This window comes from Myotis nattereri, assembly GCF_964212035.1.
Source record: "Myotis nattereri genome assembly, chromosome: 18".
In the NCBI taxonomy this organism is placed as follows: Eukaryota; Metazoa; Chordata; class Mammalia; order Chiroptera; family Vespertilionidae; genus Myotis; species Myotis nattereri.
Window position 1 is genome coordinate 9,957,480 of NC_138093.1, and position 16,850 is coordinate 9,974,329.

Below are 16,850 nucleotides of genomic sequence, written 5' to 3' on the forward strand. Positions count from 1 at the left end.
TCTTTGGCCAGTTGCTAGAGCTCTATTATTGGGGAGGGACTGATTGCTTCATCAGCAGACAGGCCGGGGACCAATATCCGGGCAGGTGCCATCCTTACTCTCCATTCCCTTCCCTCATCCTTCAGCGAAGCCCTCAGGTATGGACACCTGACAGCCCTGCCCATCCGTTCACCTGTTCATAAGTTTGTGGGACCCCTGGTGCCATCACAGGGTCACAGTGTGCTGGAGCCTGCATGATCTGGTCAGCGGACTCTAGATTTAATACTGTCCCAACCTCACATTCATGGGAGACCTTACCGGTTGACCATGGCTCTCTTTCCTGCTAGTCTCATGTTGCTCTAGAAACCCTTTCAAAATAGCATCCAGACAGCCCCTAGTAAGCAACTGGAGATGTTCCCGGTATTAGTTTGCTAAGGGCTGCTGTAACAAAGTACCACCAACTGGGTGGCTTAAGCAGCAGGCATTAATTGTCTCACAGGACTGGAAGCTGGAAGTCTGAAATCACAGGGTTAGTTTCTTTTGAGGGCTGTGAGGGAGGGATCTGTCCCAGGCCTCCTTCCTTGGCTTATAGATGGCTGTTTTCCCCCGGTGTCTTCTTAGCGTCTTCCCTCTGAATGTGTCTGTGTCCAAGTTTTCCCTTTTTGTAAGGATACCAATCATACTGGATCAGGACCCATCCTAATGACCTCATTGTAACTTGATTACCTCTGTAAAGACCCTGTCTCCAAATTAGATAACATTCTGAGGTACTAGGGGATTAGGGCTATAATATATTTTTGGGGGGAGACACAATTCAACCCATAACAGTCTGTAGGTGAAGCCTGTTCCCCCTCTCTTTCTATACTCTGCTTCTCCAAACTATATGCATGCCTTCTGCTCTGAGCAGAATAGGAGACCTGGGGGAGAAAGGTTGGGGGTGGGGCTGTTTTGGCTCTGACATGCGTAACCCCAGGCCAGTGATGATATTCCGGACCCAGCTGGTGAGATGAGGTCCCCAGCCTACTTCAGGCTCCATGTGTGGCCTTTCCCAAAGCTGCACATTAACAGAAAGGACAATGATGGAAGATTGAAGTGTTGGTCCCAAATATTTATCGTTCCTCCTCAGAGGAGGATTGTACTTCTCTATCCCCTTGGCATCAGGATTGGTTGTGTGACTCACTTTAGCCAGTGCGTGTGACTGAAAGGGACACGTGTTACTTTTGAAGGCAGCTGTAGGAGGCACGGTGTGCGTGGTCATGGACTCTCTCCTGCGTGGGAAAGGCAGTGTTCTAGATGGACGGGGGCTCGTCAGCCTGGGCCCCAGAGTAAAGCTGACGTGGAGCAGAGCTTGTGCTGAACCGTGTTGGACATGTGGCATGAGCTTGAAAGAAACCTTCCTTGCTAAAGCCACTAAGATTTAGGAGCTGTTTGTTATTGGATATAACTTTGCCTCCCCTGTCTGATACAACAACCTTCCTAATAGAAGAGGGCTGTATGTTAGTTAGAAATGTAAGTGTGAAGCGAACACAAGGATACATTGCAAATGGGTTAGCGTTTAAGTGTAATTAATGAGGCACAAACGTACTAGAAGAACAATAGGACTTATTTCCTTTAACATTTTTTTAAAAAAATCTTTATTGTTGAAAGTATTATACATGTCCCCCTTTTTCCCCATTCACCCCTTCTAGCCTGCCCACCCACCCCCACCCCCCGCCCCAGGCCTTCAACCACCCTATTGTCTATGTCCATGGGTTATGCTTTAAAATTTTTTAAAATTAATTTTGAGAGAGAGAGAGGGGCATCGATTTGTTGTTCTACATATTTATGCATTCATTGGTTGATTCTTGTATGTGCCCTGACTAGGAATTGAACCTGCTGTGACCAGTGTTGGCACCCAGTTCTCATCTTTGTCCCTGGTGTGGTCACAAGATATCCCACACATTCCAACATAAAGGCTGAGATTGCCATTGAACAAAAAGATCCAGTTACTTAAGAAATAGTGGATCCACTTCTAGTATAAGGACGGGGGGGACAAGACTGTTTTAGAAGCATATGAGGAAGTTGCTATTCAGCTTGATTAGGTTATGCAAACAGAAATTGGCTAGCTGTCAGGAAAACACAAGGCCAAGCAGGAATCTCAAGCTGGAACTGTGGTTTCAAGTAACCCCTTTTTTGCTCTCAGAAATCACAATCTTATTTTCTTTTTTCCATCAGAGCCAAGTCTGGTGACTTCTGCCAGGGCCTTATAAATCATCTCTTATCCAACAATACAACCCATAGTTGTTTATTTCTCAGCTGGCCATTCGTGAACCACAGGTAAACAGACTCCTAGCTAACTCAGCTAATGTCATTCTCTTGCTGGTAGAAGTGAGGTCCTTTTATGGGATCGTAAGGATAGAATTCCGAGAGACCCACATATGGGAGGTGTGGCGTGGTAAGATTTATTTGAGTGGAAATACAGGCTGCCCCCAGGTTCCTGATATCTCATCTCCTTCCATCCCGCAATGGAAAAAGTCCAGCCTTGTCTTCATCAAGCCCAGAACAAAGACCAGTGTGCAGAGATTGTGCCTTATTAAAGCTTAGTCCTTTGGCGCTTGCGCAGTCTGCCGTGGGCCCCAGGTGGCTGCTAGACCTACATGTGTACACAAAACATACAAGCAAACAGGGTGAGCATGTGAGAGAGAGAGAGAGAGAGAGAGAGAGGGAGAGAGAGAGAGAGAGAGACCTTCTTTGTTAACCTGATTATGTTATCTTGGGCTTGGAAATAAGGGGGAAGCAGGCATCCTTTGAGGAGCCCTGGCCAAAGATCTAAGGGGTCATTTAAGAGGCCTGGGGGCTGTGTTCATTGTTGGGTTTTACCTCTGACACTGATCTGATGTGTGACCTTGAGGAAGGGCTTTCACCTTTCTGTGCTCAGTTTCCTCATCTGTAAGGTTACACTAGTGAAGATCTTTACACCTATTTGATTCTAAGCTTTTAAAACCAGGGACTCAGCTACCTGCTCCACTGATTTCTCTTGAGAAAGGTGTGTTTTTTTCTTTATATATTACACTCTGTTTCCCAAATACAATGGACAGTGTAATAGCTTGGATGATTGGATTTACTGGCTCATTACAGTTTTAGAAATAGAACAAGTCACTTAGAACTCTTACTAATCGCCCCCTTGAGGCTGATAGAATCAGTGGGTAAAGCAGCAACACTTTCCTCTTTTAAGATTTAACTTGAAACTCACACGTTGTGTGACATTGGAGGGATTAATGTGCAATGAAGATGCCAACTGTAAGTACCAGAGGAGAGGAGAGAGGATTGTTGACCCCACGGCCCAGGATTTCTTATATCTGAGCCCTTGACCTACTACGACCTCTTAGCCAGCCAGACGTCTTTCCTCCCGCTTGGCTCTGCCAAACCTTTTCCCTCTTCCAAGGCTTCAGAAGCTTCTCCCATGTGGCCTTCAACCTTTCTCCTCACCCCCTAGCTGGAAGGGGCCCCCCTCTCTTTCCCTCTATAAGCACTACTTTGCGTAACACGCTGCTCTGTTCCGTGGGTGTTTGTGTCTAGGCTCCATTCTGGAGGGCAGGGGTCACATGGTCTGCAACATTATCTCCCATAGAGCACACACCAGGCAGGCACATGGAGGACACGGAGCATGAGGATTCACTCGCCCGTTCTCAGTTCTTGAATCTCAATAAGTTCACCTTTTCAACCACTTTCTTAAGTGCTACTGAGGGGGTTAGACACAGGGGCCTGTATACCACTTTAACAAAGAGTGATAAATCATGGAATAGTGACTAGACAATAGAACACACTGTGATGTGCCTCTCAGATCTCCCTTCAGAAATGAAGGAATTTCCACCTCAGAGCCTCCTCCCCAAGGAACCAAACCTGCAGCAGTACCTACTATGTACCAGAAACTATTCTAGGTTGTGGCCTGAGAGTGGTGAATAAGACCGGGTTTTTGCTCCAATGGAACATTCATTCTGTTGGGAGGAGACAGACAATAACCAAATGCAGACAAAAATCAAGGGGGGTAATGGACAGAATATGGGGGTTGGAAAGTGACTCAGGAAATGAAGGATGAATATTGCTCTTTTTACATAATGTCAGCCCGTGTGTGCTTTATTGAAGTCGTCATGCTCAGGCCTTGAACATACACTTCCGCAGTGGTTATTGTCACTCCATTTGCTGCTGCTTCTTGGTTTTGAGGTTCTTTTCATGCTTGCTGAGCCAGCGGCACATGGGACCCCTTTTCTTGGGCCCTGGGTCCAGGGGCTTGCATTTCTTGCCCTTATAGAACTTCCTGAGCAGGAGCAAAGCCTCAAGAAGGCAGGAGGGGATGGGATGCAGTGTACAGTTGGGGGACTCAGCTGCAGTTTGGAGCCAGGGGAAGCTGTCCTTTGTGATAAACAGGAAGAAGCAAATATGAGAAAGCTTGCAAGGGGGGTGGTTGCCTTTGTTGTGGGAGTACGTGGTTCTCCTCAGACTAATTCTGTTTCCTCAGTAAAATAAGTAGCAAGGTCAACAGCTGAATCTAAATTGCAATGAAAATGTTTGAGGTCTTTGAAAAGAGAAGAAAGTGTGAAATGCTTGTCCATAACATTCACCGTACATGCTATGTGCCAGGCACCATTCTCGGCTCTTGAAATAGACCGGTGAACAGAGCAGAAATCCTTGACCACGGAGAGCTCACACTCCAGTGAATTTACTAGAGATTGCCCATCAGCACTTAGGATCCACTTGAGATTTGGAATCAAGACTGTAATTGAAAGTGGTCACCTGATGGAGTATTGGTCAGTTGCTTGGAGGCATTGTTGAATGGTCAGTGTAGGGGACGAAAAACTTTTCCTCTGTCCTCTTAGGTTTATTTACCCTGAGACTGCTAATTAAACTGACACAAGACAGGTTAACAGAAGGTTTCATTTTTCATGAAAGGGGGTTAGACACAGGGGCCTATATGCCACTTTAACACAGTGATAAATCATGGAGTGGTGACTAGACAATGGAAAGGTGGGGGTAGTTTGGGCTTCTAGGGACAGTCAATTGTGGGAAGGTGACTAGGAAAAGTATGGTAGATAAAGGTTTCTCAGTAAGGTTTGTTATGCAAACTCAAGGTACTGCTTGCTGTCTTCAGTGATACCAGTCATCTCCAGTGATTGAAAGTGTTCTCTTCGTGGTGCTGGGAAAGGAGACACCTTTACAAAGGGAAATGTATGCCCTGCTTTTAGGCAGTAAGGGGGAGGCAGACAATTTTTCCTATGTCTATTTCTTAATTGTCCTCAGCTCAAGATAACCCTTAAACCAAAGTGGCATGTTGTGGAGTAGGAGGTCCTGATTTCCAATAGAGAAGTGTCTAGAACATATGAAATAGAAAGAGATATATTAAACAGGAAAACCAATGCTTTATAATGCTTCTCTAAAACTAATGAAAACCCAATTTTATCCCTCCACCTCCTACTGCCTCCTTCTCATATCCCCATTGCCACTGTTCTAGTTCACGTTCTCAGTTCTCAGCTGGACTACCCCATTCGTCTCCTAACTTATTTCCCTTTTCCATTATTTTCTCCCTGTAAGCCAGTCTATAAACCTTGTTAGATTACTTATTCGTAGCTCTACCTGTCAACGTGTCACTTTCCAACTCAGAAGCTGAGTTTCTCAATTCCTATAAGATCAGGTCTAAACTAATTTTTCTTTTCAATGCTTTTTTAAAATCTGGTTCCCAAGTTACCTGTGCCATTCTTGTATCCCCCTCTTCCCTTACTGAATATCGTGTTCCATTTAGACTAATTTACTCGATGGTCCTTAGCCATTGCTTTTTCTTGATACGCATCATGCTCTTCACTTGGAGAGCTACAGCCTGTCTGCCTGTCTCAGCTACCTCTTGTGCTGCTCAAGTAGCATGGGCTGCGCAAGTAGCGTCTCTCCCTACTCCCCCACCCCATACCGCCTAATGCCACCAATTGTTTCTATTACTCCTTTAGCCCTTACATGCTCCTAAATTGATAATTATCTTTTATGTGTCTATTTCTTACCTCCTCAGCTAGATTATAAACTCTCAGCAAGCAGAAGCCATGCCTCATACTTCTCTGTCCGACTCTCAGCAGTTTTGCACTTGGAAAGTCAACCCTTTTTCAGCATTTAATTTTGTCTGCTGACTTAGAGGCAAAAATCATTCCACCAGGGAGCCGTCACGTGACGCCTCTGATTGGTGGTTCCAATTACAGGACGCTCACATGAGAAGCCCCCCCCCCCATTTGTTTTCACTCCATTAGGAAATTCTTTGTCCTATGACCCATTAAGTAAAGCAACTTTGAAAGCAATTTAATTAAAACACTGTGATTTTTGCAAGATTGCCAAAATTTCTCGAACTATCTCTAGGCAAAACTATGGCGTATAAAATACAGCATTTTCCGATATCACCGTAGCAGCGGAGGAGCCCAGCAGCTCAGACTTGTTGGAAGATGAAGTTCTGAGAATTTCCTCCCACATTGCTGAGGTCACTTGGCTGCTAGATAGATTTTGCAAATGAATCTTAAGGTCCAAAAGCTGTAGCATAAAAATATAATAGCAACCTGGGTGTGCTGATACAGCCCAGCAATTAAAGTTAAAACCAGCAATTACCACTTTATAGCATCAAAAGTAATTCGTTCCCCTAATGAAAAGTCACCTTCTTTGGAGCTAAGTCTTTTCTGCACCGAGAACTGTCATTTTCACAGCAAAGATTTATTGAGAGCTTAACAATTCACCAAATTGCAGTAAACAAACAATACAAAGAAAAATAATGCCTGGGTTCTTTACTCCAGGAGTTAGTCCACTAACAGGGGGCAGGTAATATAAGGTTATTCAACTCAAGTTCAGGTGCTAGGGGAGATGTGTACATTGGAAAGAGTGGTAATACATAGGAGGAGGGCTCTCTTGGGTGGAAGGGGGAAGAACAGGTCAAGAAAGACTTCAAAGAGGATGTCTTAAAAGATGCGCAGTTGGCCCTGGCAGGGTGGCTTAGTTGGTAGGCCATACATCAAAAGATTGCAGGTTCAATTCCTGGTCAGGGCACATACCTAGGTTGCAGGTTTGATCCCTGGTCAGGTTGCGTATGAGAGGTGGCCGATTGATGTTTCTCTCTCCCTCCCTCCCTCTCTCTCTAAAAATCAATAAACATATCCTAGGGAGAACATTAAAAAAAAAGATGCTCAGTTGGTTGGTAGCACCTCAATAAGCTAAACATAAAATAAACATATGATTTAGTAAGTCCACTCCAAAGCTTATGTTTGCCCCCAAATTGAAGCAGGTGCAAACATAAACTTTGTACACGAATATTCATAGCAGCACCATTCACAATAGCCAAAAGGTTAAAACAACCCAAATGTTCACCAATGGATGAATGAATAAGCAAAATAAAATTATTCATACAATGGAATATTATTTGTCCATAATATGAAATGATGTGCTGATATGCTACAACATGATGAACCTTGAAAACATTACGTTAAGTGAATGAAGCTAGACACAAAGGCCACAAATTGCATGACTCTATCTATTTAAAATATCTAGAATAAGCAAATCCATAAGACAGAAAGCAGATTAGTGGTTGCCAGAAGATTTGGGGGGGAATTGGGAAGTAACTGCTTAATGGTTTCAGGGTTTCCTTTTGGGGTGATGACAATGTTCTGGAACTAGGTACTGATAATGGTTGTGCAATTAGTGAATGTACTAAATACCACTGAATTGTACCCTTTAAAATAGTTAAAATGCTAAATTTTATATTATGTAAATAATAATAATAATAATAACTGACACAGGGGGACAGAACATTGTAGGAAGAGGCAACAAATGCATGTAGACCTGAAACCACCTGGTGGATGACTTTAAGAGATCTGATGTGACTGGTGCCAATTGCATCTCCTAGTCATTGCGACAACCAGAGTGTCTCCACACATTTTTATAGTCAAGAACGGCTGACTTAGACCTTGGGAACTTTCTAAATTAAATGAAAATACCCCCTCTTGATTGCCAGGATATTTAAATTAGAACTTATTTCCAAGGAAGGATCTTAGCCAGTTGGTTTGAGGTCATTTAAAACAGGCGAGGCACTACTCTGGCATGGCATTAGCTGCGCTACTATTAAGTCTGTATAGAGTAGGCAGCTTGATTAATGAAAAGTCATTACTCTATTAGATATGGCATGTACTGAAATTCAGGAGATTTTATTAGTCCATGAGCAGGAAGATAGTTTTTATGTCAAGACATAAAGTCTATGATATTTTATTTAAAGGTAATTTTATAGCAACAGAGATTTGGAAGGTAGCCTTGTTTTATGAGATACTTTAATGTCGTGGGCCACTCTGAAAAAGATTAAATGTTACACTTTTGAACTACTTTTTTAGGTTTCTATCCACTAAGTGATAATGGATGCTGATGATTGGGTTGGGGAAAGCCTTCTGAGATCATATTTTCTGATCAAATTAGTTCAAAGAGAGCACAAGTGGAAGGGAAACCAAAGTTTGCTTTTGCTTAGAAACACACTCCCAGGAAGGGCAGGCAACTTCTTGCCGGTGGGGTTGGATTCTTTCATGGATTATCAAGGAAAGCATTCCAGGAGACCCACACATGGGAGGAGTGGCATGATAAGATTTATTTGGGTGGAAATGGAAGGCTGCCCCCAGTTCCCCGTGTCTCATCATCGTTTGTTGTGCCATGGAAAAAGTTCAGCCTCGTCTTCATCAGGCCCAGAAATAGGCCTGTGTCCAGACACTTTGCGCCATTGGTTCAGTCCATGTCTCTGTCCCCATCGGCCAGCTTAGTCTCTTTCCTGGCCGTGCTCCAGCCTGGTCCACCCGGCTGCCAGGGCACAGGCGGCTGCTAGGGCCACATGGTTGCTATGGAGAAAGAACGTGTGAATAAACGGGGCTAGGGGTGTGTGTGTGTGTGTGTGTGTGTGTGTGTGTGTGTGTGTGAGAGAGAGAGAGAGAGAGAGAGAGAGCGCTTTGTTTTGTTAAGCTTGGATTATATTGCCTTGGGCTTGGGAAGGGCCAGGTGCTTCTTCAAAGTAACTGATCAATTTCCCAGTCTTTCCCATGACCAGTCCATTTCCTAGATCCTCCAGGGTTCTATGTTCCTTATCCAATCCGATCCTTTTCCCAGACTAGACACTCCCCCTTATGGTCACTATCTTAGTTCCTACTGTGCATGCCTCAAAATGGAAGTACCTCCCTCTGTGCCATTTTGGCTTCTAGTGGGAATGCACCCAGCAGAGGAACTTCCCCATTATTGTTCTATCCCTACCCCCAGTAATGACCAGTTAATGGTCCTTGCTGCCCACATCAGGGACCGAGAGGTCCCCTGGGGAGTGACTGAAGCTGCAGCCTCCTAGCGAAGCAGGCTTATGCTTCCTAGTTGATTATGCTTCTTAATGTCCCTTTCTCTTTGCTCCCTTCCCTTATTAATATCTAGCTACCTACACTAACACACTGACGTATCAGTGGGAAAGTGGGTTCAGGCTCCTTTGAAACACTTTACATCACCAATTCAGCTTGAAAATAGCACCCACTCCCGTTCGTCCCTGGGCCTTGTTAAGGTATGGCTTTGTCAAATTGCTGTACTCCCTTTTTGACTATTAGGATATCTAAATTAGAACCTTGTGAAAATGGGTGGCAAAGAATGGGAGAAAGGAGGGAAGGAGAGAAGAAGGAAGAGAGGGAGAAAGTTGGTCAAGCAACCACAATTACTGGTACAAATATTTATATCCTCGTAGATAAAAACACTATTTCCTTTTAACAAACACTACCCTCATGGATCCAAACCCCCACAAATGTGTAAGCACAAACACATCTACGCATACATACTCACACAGACGGCCCTATAAGAGATTGGAAAAGAATCATTTAGCACATAATTGAAGGTTAGCATGGGTGGTGCACACAGGCAGGCGAAAGAGCCATCTCAGATGGTGATTTAAGAAAAAATTAATTCATTAAAAAAGAGGTGGGTGGAGGATGGGATACCCAAAGGGAAGGGCTGCATAGCATGGAGCCAAGGGGATATTGGGTCGATGATGGCAGCACCCAGGAGCTGGAGTTTCATCCTTACATGTAGTCACTTGCGGGAAGCTTTTGTCATCAGTGGGCTTGGGGGCTGAGCTGGTGGCCTGGGAATGGGGATGGATGCAGGTGTGCGATCAGGAGTCTTTAGGACAGTTTCAATTCCTTATGTGGTCTGACTCCTGGTGTTCAGCGAGATTTTCCTGGTCTTTTGTTCTCCTGTGGCAGGCAGCTTACAAACGGCCATTAAGAGTTGTATTACCCTATGCTCCTAATAATAATTATGGTGCTTCTTTTAGGTATCAGCCATTATTCACTTGTCCTAGTACCACCCTGGACACAAGCTCCTCCTCTCTTTCGTCTGTATCAGCTCAGTCACGCCAAAGTCCACTCTCCACTGCTGACTTTCCTAATTGCCACTGCACACTTTTATCTTCTGGCTCCGAAGCACAAGTTCCTCCATGCCCCTGGCCTGGTTAATAACCCCACCCTCCACCTCATCACCCAGCAACCTCTTAATTATACCACCTAATGGCTTTTCCCACGCCTCAACCTCTTAGTTCTTTTGCAGCCCTGAATCTTTCAATAATCTCCCAAGAAATATTTGTTATGAGCTTACGATGTTCCTTACGAGGCGTTAGGAACCAAGACAAGTAAGACCCTGAAGCCCCCTTTTCCTTCGTTTCCAATGTGGGGGAGGGAAAAGTTTCCCCTCTCAGATCTTCTGCATCATCTCAGAATTAAATTGACATGAGACGGATTAACAGGAGAAAATAACCAACTCACTACATATGTACACAGTAGGCATTCTGCAAGAACATGGGACCCGGAGGACAGACGAGGTGGTTGAGGCTTATATGCCATCTTGAGTGGAGGAGAAATGGGGCTGGTGGTTTGGACTTCAAAGCGGAGGAAGGCAGCTCACAGGAAGATGAGAAAGAGCGAACATGTGGTAAACAAATTCTTGTTAGGCCACCCAGAAACAATGGGACACAGAGAGGAGTCTAACAGACAGGCTCTGCCAGATTTTTCCCTGTCTGCCACACGTAATTCATATATGCCAAGGCGAATATGCTAAAGTGAATTGCTAAAATGAATAGCTACTAGTACAGTGAAGGCTCCTTTCCTTAAGGCAGGTTTTTCCCTCTGAATTCCTTTAGGTAGGTAAGGGGGAAGGTCAAAGGCTCTGAGTCTTTGTTTCTTAAAAAAAAACCAGTTTAAAAGAATCAGTATCCCAAAAGGCATATTTGGGGGGGGAGAAAACTTTGGCCCCCCTCACTGTTCACACCAGTCTCATATGGTTCAAGCATCTCCATTTCATTAGAATCACTACAGTCGTTATTGAGCTAGTATCTGACTGCTTTCTAAATCACTCAGCTTATCCCTGTCACTTCCTCTTTCTAAAATGACTAGAGGCTGGATGCACGAAATTCGTGCAAGGGGCTCGGCTCTTGCAGCCTTGGCTTCATCGGGAAGGTTGACTGGAAGGACGTCCGGAAGGTCATTTGGCTGTCCGGTCTAATTAGCATACTACACTTTTATTATTATAGATTGTTACCAGACTAAAGGCGTTTGTTTCAAAGCCCAGTCAAATTCGAGCAGGAGTTTGCAGACAAGAGAGTAAGGGTTTATTGTTTGAGGAAATGATGCTAGGCCTGGCGTCACAGGTAAGCTAGTGCTTAAAGACCTGGCTCCCTGATGGCTTCTAGGGGATGGGTTATATAGGGGACAAGAGTGTTAGGGTCGTGATTTCTACTGATTGGTCAGCGCTAGAGTAGGGGTAGTTGATCATTGCAGCAGCCATGGCGTCACTTCATCTGGTTTCTCAAGGATGTGGTCAGTGGGGTCATTCTGGAGCCAAAACACAGCTGAGGTCTAGATGCCATCTCTACTTTGGCTGAAACCCTGTCTCTGTGGTCAACAGGCTCAAGGCTTTGTTCTTAAGATTATTTGATGCTGACCAGAACCTTGTTGTCCTGAGGGCTTAATGATTGACAGAGTGGACGTGCAAGGGAGGGGGAGGCAGTAAGTCAGGGTGCTCTTTGGCAGGACAAGGCCAGTTTGAATCAAAAGGAAAGGAGGAAAGGTCACATTAAAGAAATGAAGTTTCTGCTCCGTTACACCATCCATCAGTGGTTTTCCATTCACTCGGATCACTTTAGGTCCTGCCTCTAACAGGGGTCAGTTTATGCACCCATTTCTCTAGGGAATGTCTCTTGTCTCAGCTGGATGCCCCCTCCCCTTCCTTTGTTGCCCAAAGAACTCTGTCATTTCTTTCAGTACTTATTCATTTTACCTTTCTCAGAGTTATTTATTTATATGTCTTCTTTCCTGTAATTCATGGCTTCCATGAGTGCAGGAAGTGTGATTTATTGTGTGCTCCATGGGACTCAGCCCAGTAGTTGGTACTCAATAAATGTTTGTTGAATGAATGATTGAGCTCGAGTTTGGTTCAAAATATACTTTATCATTCTGTTTTTTTGTTTCTCCTCCATTAGTTAAAAAAGAAACCCACAATACATTTGTTTAAAAAATTTGGATCATTTATTTCTGCTGAGAGAAGAACACTGATAGTCAAGTACTGACATTATTTGTGATAATGATCAATTTAGATATTATATTGAAATTTGAAAACAAATTTATCATAATCAAGGAACATAAAACCACTTACTAATTGTAACAAAGAGCAAAATAACCTTTGAGTCCTCAATCATGGTCAAAAAACAGGATTCTAAATTAATGCAAAGATAAGCAATCCTTCGTGAATATTTGATTTATAGAATAATTTAAGCAAGAAGGCGGAGTTGACATTCAGAATTCTACCCTTTAAGGTAACTTTTTCTTGTTCCCTAGTTGGGAACAATGTTGTCTTCTCTTAGGCAGATACAAAGCTTGCATGAATTGGGCAGCTGGGACCATCTGCCCACAATTGTCCCCAACACTGCAGTTCTGTGTCTACCTCCAGGCCGAGGGAGATATATTCACAGCATTCTAGCAGGAAACACGAAATGGGTATTTTTCCCCCAAAAAATGAGGCTATAAATGAGGCTAAATAGATCAAAGTAAAGTTCTTAATGGCTCTCTTATATTATATTTTGGGTTAAATGGCTCTTGGAATCAAGCCTGGTAACCTAACCATAAAATCTTAATGGTCTGGGCAATTGCATTTTGAAACTCCCTCTTTCTGTACATTTTTAGCAGCTGGGAAAAGTCCTCTCCTGTTCTTACTCAGTCCTACTGTCCTTGCACCATGGCTGTCTGTCCTGTGGTCTCTGTCCTGGGGGGAGTCCCTGGGGGATCTGGAAGAGTTCACAAGTAGACACACCATTTGCTGAATCGCACTGAAAACCCATGCCAGCGGCAATTGTTAGAAAGTAAGAAAAATAATAAAAAAATGAAACTGTACATGAAAGGAGACATTGAAGATGATTCTTGAAATGTTTTTTCCCCCTGAGATTTATTGCCATTAGTTTGTATTCATTTGTTCAAAGTACAATTTATTTCTTACACAATTCACCCAAAACCTACTCTGCGTCCTCATCTGCCCGGAAATCATAAACACACAAGGTTGGAGGAGCCCTGGCGATCGTCTGGTCCAGTGCCCTCATTTATCCTACAAACACAGTGAAATTGCTTCCGTTTTATCTTTATCATAAATTCTGTATGCCACACACGGTGTGAGTACTCCCTCCAGGTCCCCAGTGTAGCCAGCTGGGTTTTATATTGAACCACCTTTGTTTATAAAACTGCAGGGAGAATTAATACAAGACAGAAGAAAGTAATATCAGTTCTATAAAGTGAATCTCTGGAAATGAAGGAACACAGCCTCGAAGTTTTAAATTAAGACCCTGACGCAGGAAGAATAAATGAAAGAAGCACCAACAGCAATGGCTTAGCTCCCGACTCCTCCGTGCTTTGGAGATAAACTTGTTCTTTCATGTACCTTTTTGGAAACTGGCTTGGTAATTTGAGCAAATAGCCAGAGGCCCCTGTATAAGGACTGTCTTAGTGATTAGGAATGTCTTTGCCCAACCCCGCCCCCCAATTGGGAATTCCTTATGACACAGGAAAGCTGGGAGCAAGGATGCCTGGGAAAACAGGGGAGTTGTCTTTTTGGGTCTCTTGCGGCCCAGGAGGGTTATGGGTACTTCTAGAGCGGGTGAGTGGAGAAGGGTGTGGAGCAGATGAGGAGGAAATGGAGGAAGTGGCATAAGCGCAAACCTCTTAAACATGGTGCAGATAGGAAGAAAAACCATGGAAAACCAGAATGATAAAACAGCCTCCAGATCAAACCCATTTACTCTTCACCCAGATCGTTCCGCCTTTATCTGACTTATATATTGAGATTCCGTGTAACATTTTCTTTTTAAAAAGAGTTGTATTGAAGGGTGTTCAAAAAGACTCAAAAACCATCGATCTATTTTGATTCCCCTCCATTTAAATCAATGAAAAGACATTAATTAAGCACCTGCTACATTTTGTGAATTATTGGTGGTTCTGGGTTTGTAAAGATGAATTAAGACACACTTCCTGCTATTCAGAAGTTTATCATTTTATGGGAAGGACAGACTCATCTATCACCACAACAGAGATGATAAGACCTATGGGAACACGGATGAAGGAGCAATTAATTCAGCCTGAGATGGCCAAATAAAGCTATAAAAAGGTAACATTTGAGTTAGACTTAAATATGTTAGAAGTTTGTCGGGTGGACAGATAGGATAGTTTTACTCAAGGGCAAATATGCCTTGTGTGGTTGGAGTTAGATGCCTGGGGGGCAGTAGGGAGTGCTGGGGATGCTCTGGGGAGGGACGCTGGGAGGTGCATTTTGTTCAGTTCTGAAATGGAACCATCACCACAATCAGGATAGTGAACATCTATCACACGCAGATTTTCCCTGTGCCTGCTCGTAATTCCTCTCTCCCACCCCACCCCCAATACCTCTCCTGATCCTTCTCTTTGTGGCATTATCGATCTGCTTTCTGTCACAGTAGATTAGTTTGCATTTTCAAGAGTTCTGTATAAATGGAATCACATAGGAAGTACTTTTGTCTAGATTTTTTCACTCAGGCTGATTCACGCTGTTGTGTGTATCTATGGTTCATTCCTTTTTCATTGCTGAGTAGTATTCTGTCGCTGCCTTTTTCTCTGAGTTGGTTTCACTCTTTCATTGGTGCCTGGCTATCTTGTGTGGGAGGGAGCCTGGCCCATGGATGTTCCAAGATTCACCTTTACGGCTGCCTCCACCGAGAACTGATTTTCATTCTGATCCCAAGTTCTGAAATTCCTGAGAAGGGATCTGATTGACCTGTTGTGGGTCAGATACTTACCCCTGGACCAAAGGACTGTGGCTGGGTGGGCAGTGACACATGAAGAGCATGGCAAAGCTGTGAGAATTTTCTCAGTGTGTTTGACTCCAGCCATCAGCCCACGTGGGGACATCCTTCTGACCTGGCCACACTCTCCAAATTCACACTGAATATGTGAAGTGCATTATTTTAGGCTCCATTCCCAATGCATCAAATATTAAATGTAAAAAAACCCTAAAAGGAAACTTTCTTTATAAATTCACTGTAGAGAAGACATTTCTAACAATGATACAAAATCTTGAAGTCATAAAGTAAAATATTTAAAATAAATTCCAAAAATATAAAAATATTTGCTTGGCAAAAATACTCCTTGAGCAAAGTAATAAGACAAATTCCAAATTGGGAGCAAATTGTTGGTAACTCATTTCACACACAAAGCTTAATGTCCTTAATGTTTTAAGAGCCCTGGCGGTCAGTAAGAAAAAGTTACCCAGAAGAAAATTGGGCATAAAAATGTAAAGAGATAGTTGACAGAAAAATGAAATGCAAACAGTTCTTAAATACATGTATAGTCAACCTACAGTGAGATACCATTTTCCTCTCAGATTAGTAAAAACCTAAGTGTATGAATGCACAGTGTTGGTCAAGGATAGAGAAGAAAGTGGGCATTCTCCTATACTGCTGTTGCAAGTGTCAATTGGTGCCACCCTTAGGAGAAAAGGGTAGTAATAACCATGAGAATTGGTTATTCATTGCAGTATTGTATGCTATGGCAAGACATTGGCAGCAACTCAAATGCCCATCAATAGAGAGTTGGTTAAATACAGTCTGGTACATCCATTCAGCAGAATACTGTGACGCTGTAAAAAGAGAATGAGGGCATTTCATGTGCATTGCTGTTGAAAGATTTCCACGATGGATTATGAAATGGAAAAAAAAGTAAGATGCAGAATGATATGCATAGCATGCTCTCATTTGCGTAGAAAAAAGAGATTGCATTTTAAATTTGTATTTGCTGGCATGTGTATTTAAAGTTTTTGCAAGGATTCACAGGAAATATTAACATGGCTGCCAGTGTGGGAAGGTGAAGTGGAAGTGAACACACGGGGACAGACAAGGGAAACAGACATTTATGTGTGTGTGTGTGTGTGTGTGTGTGTGTATTGAATTTTGAATCATGTAAATGTATCTATCTACAAATTGAGTGACTTAGAAATGTATATTGCTTGTCTTAAATTAGTGATTTTCAGCCTTTTCCATATCATGGCACACAGATGATGAGGATACACATGGGATGAAACCTACTTCCTCTGCTTCAGGAACTCATGTCTGCGCTGTAGTCTTTTCCCTGAGGGGAGAGTCCCCTCAATCTCTTAAGGAATAGAGATGCTTCTAGAGCACAGACTTCTTTCCTCCATCCCCCGACGTAAGCACAAGTTGCAAAACCAGGCGGCTGGGAAGGGAAAAACCAGCCCGTCATGCTTGTGCCCACAAAGCCCTTGTTATTGTTCCGGGTGGAAGGCAGAAGAGA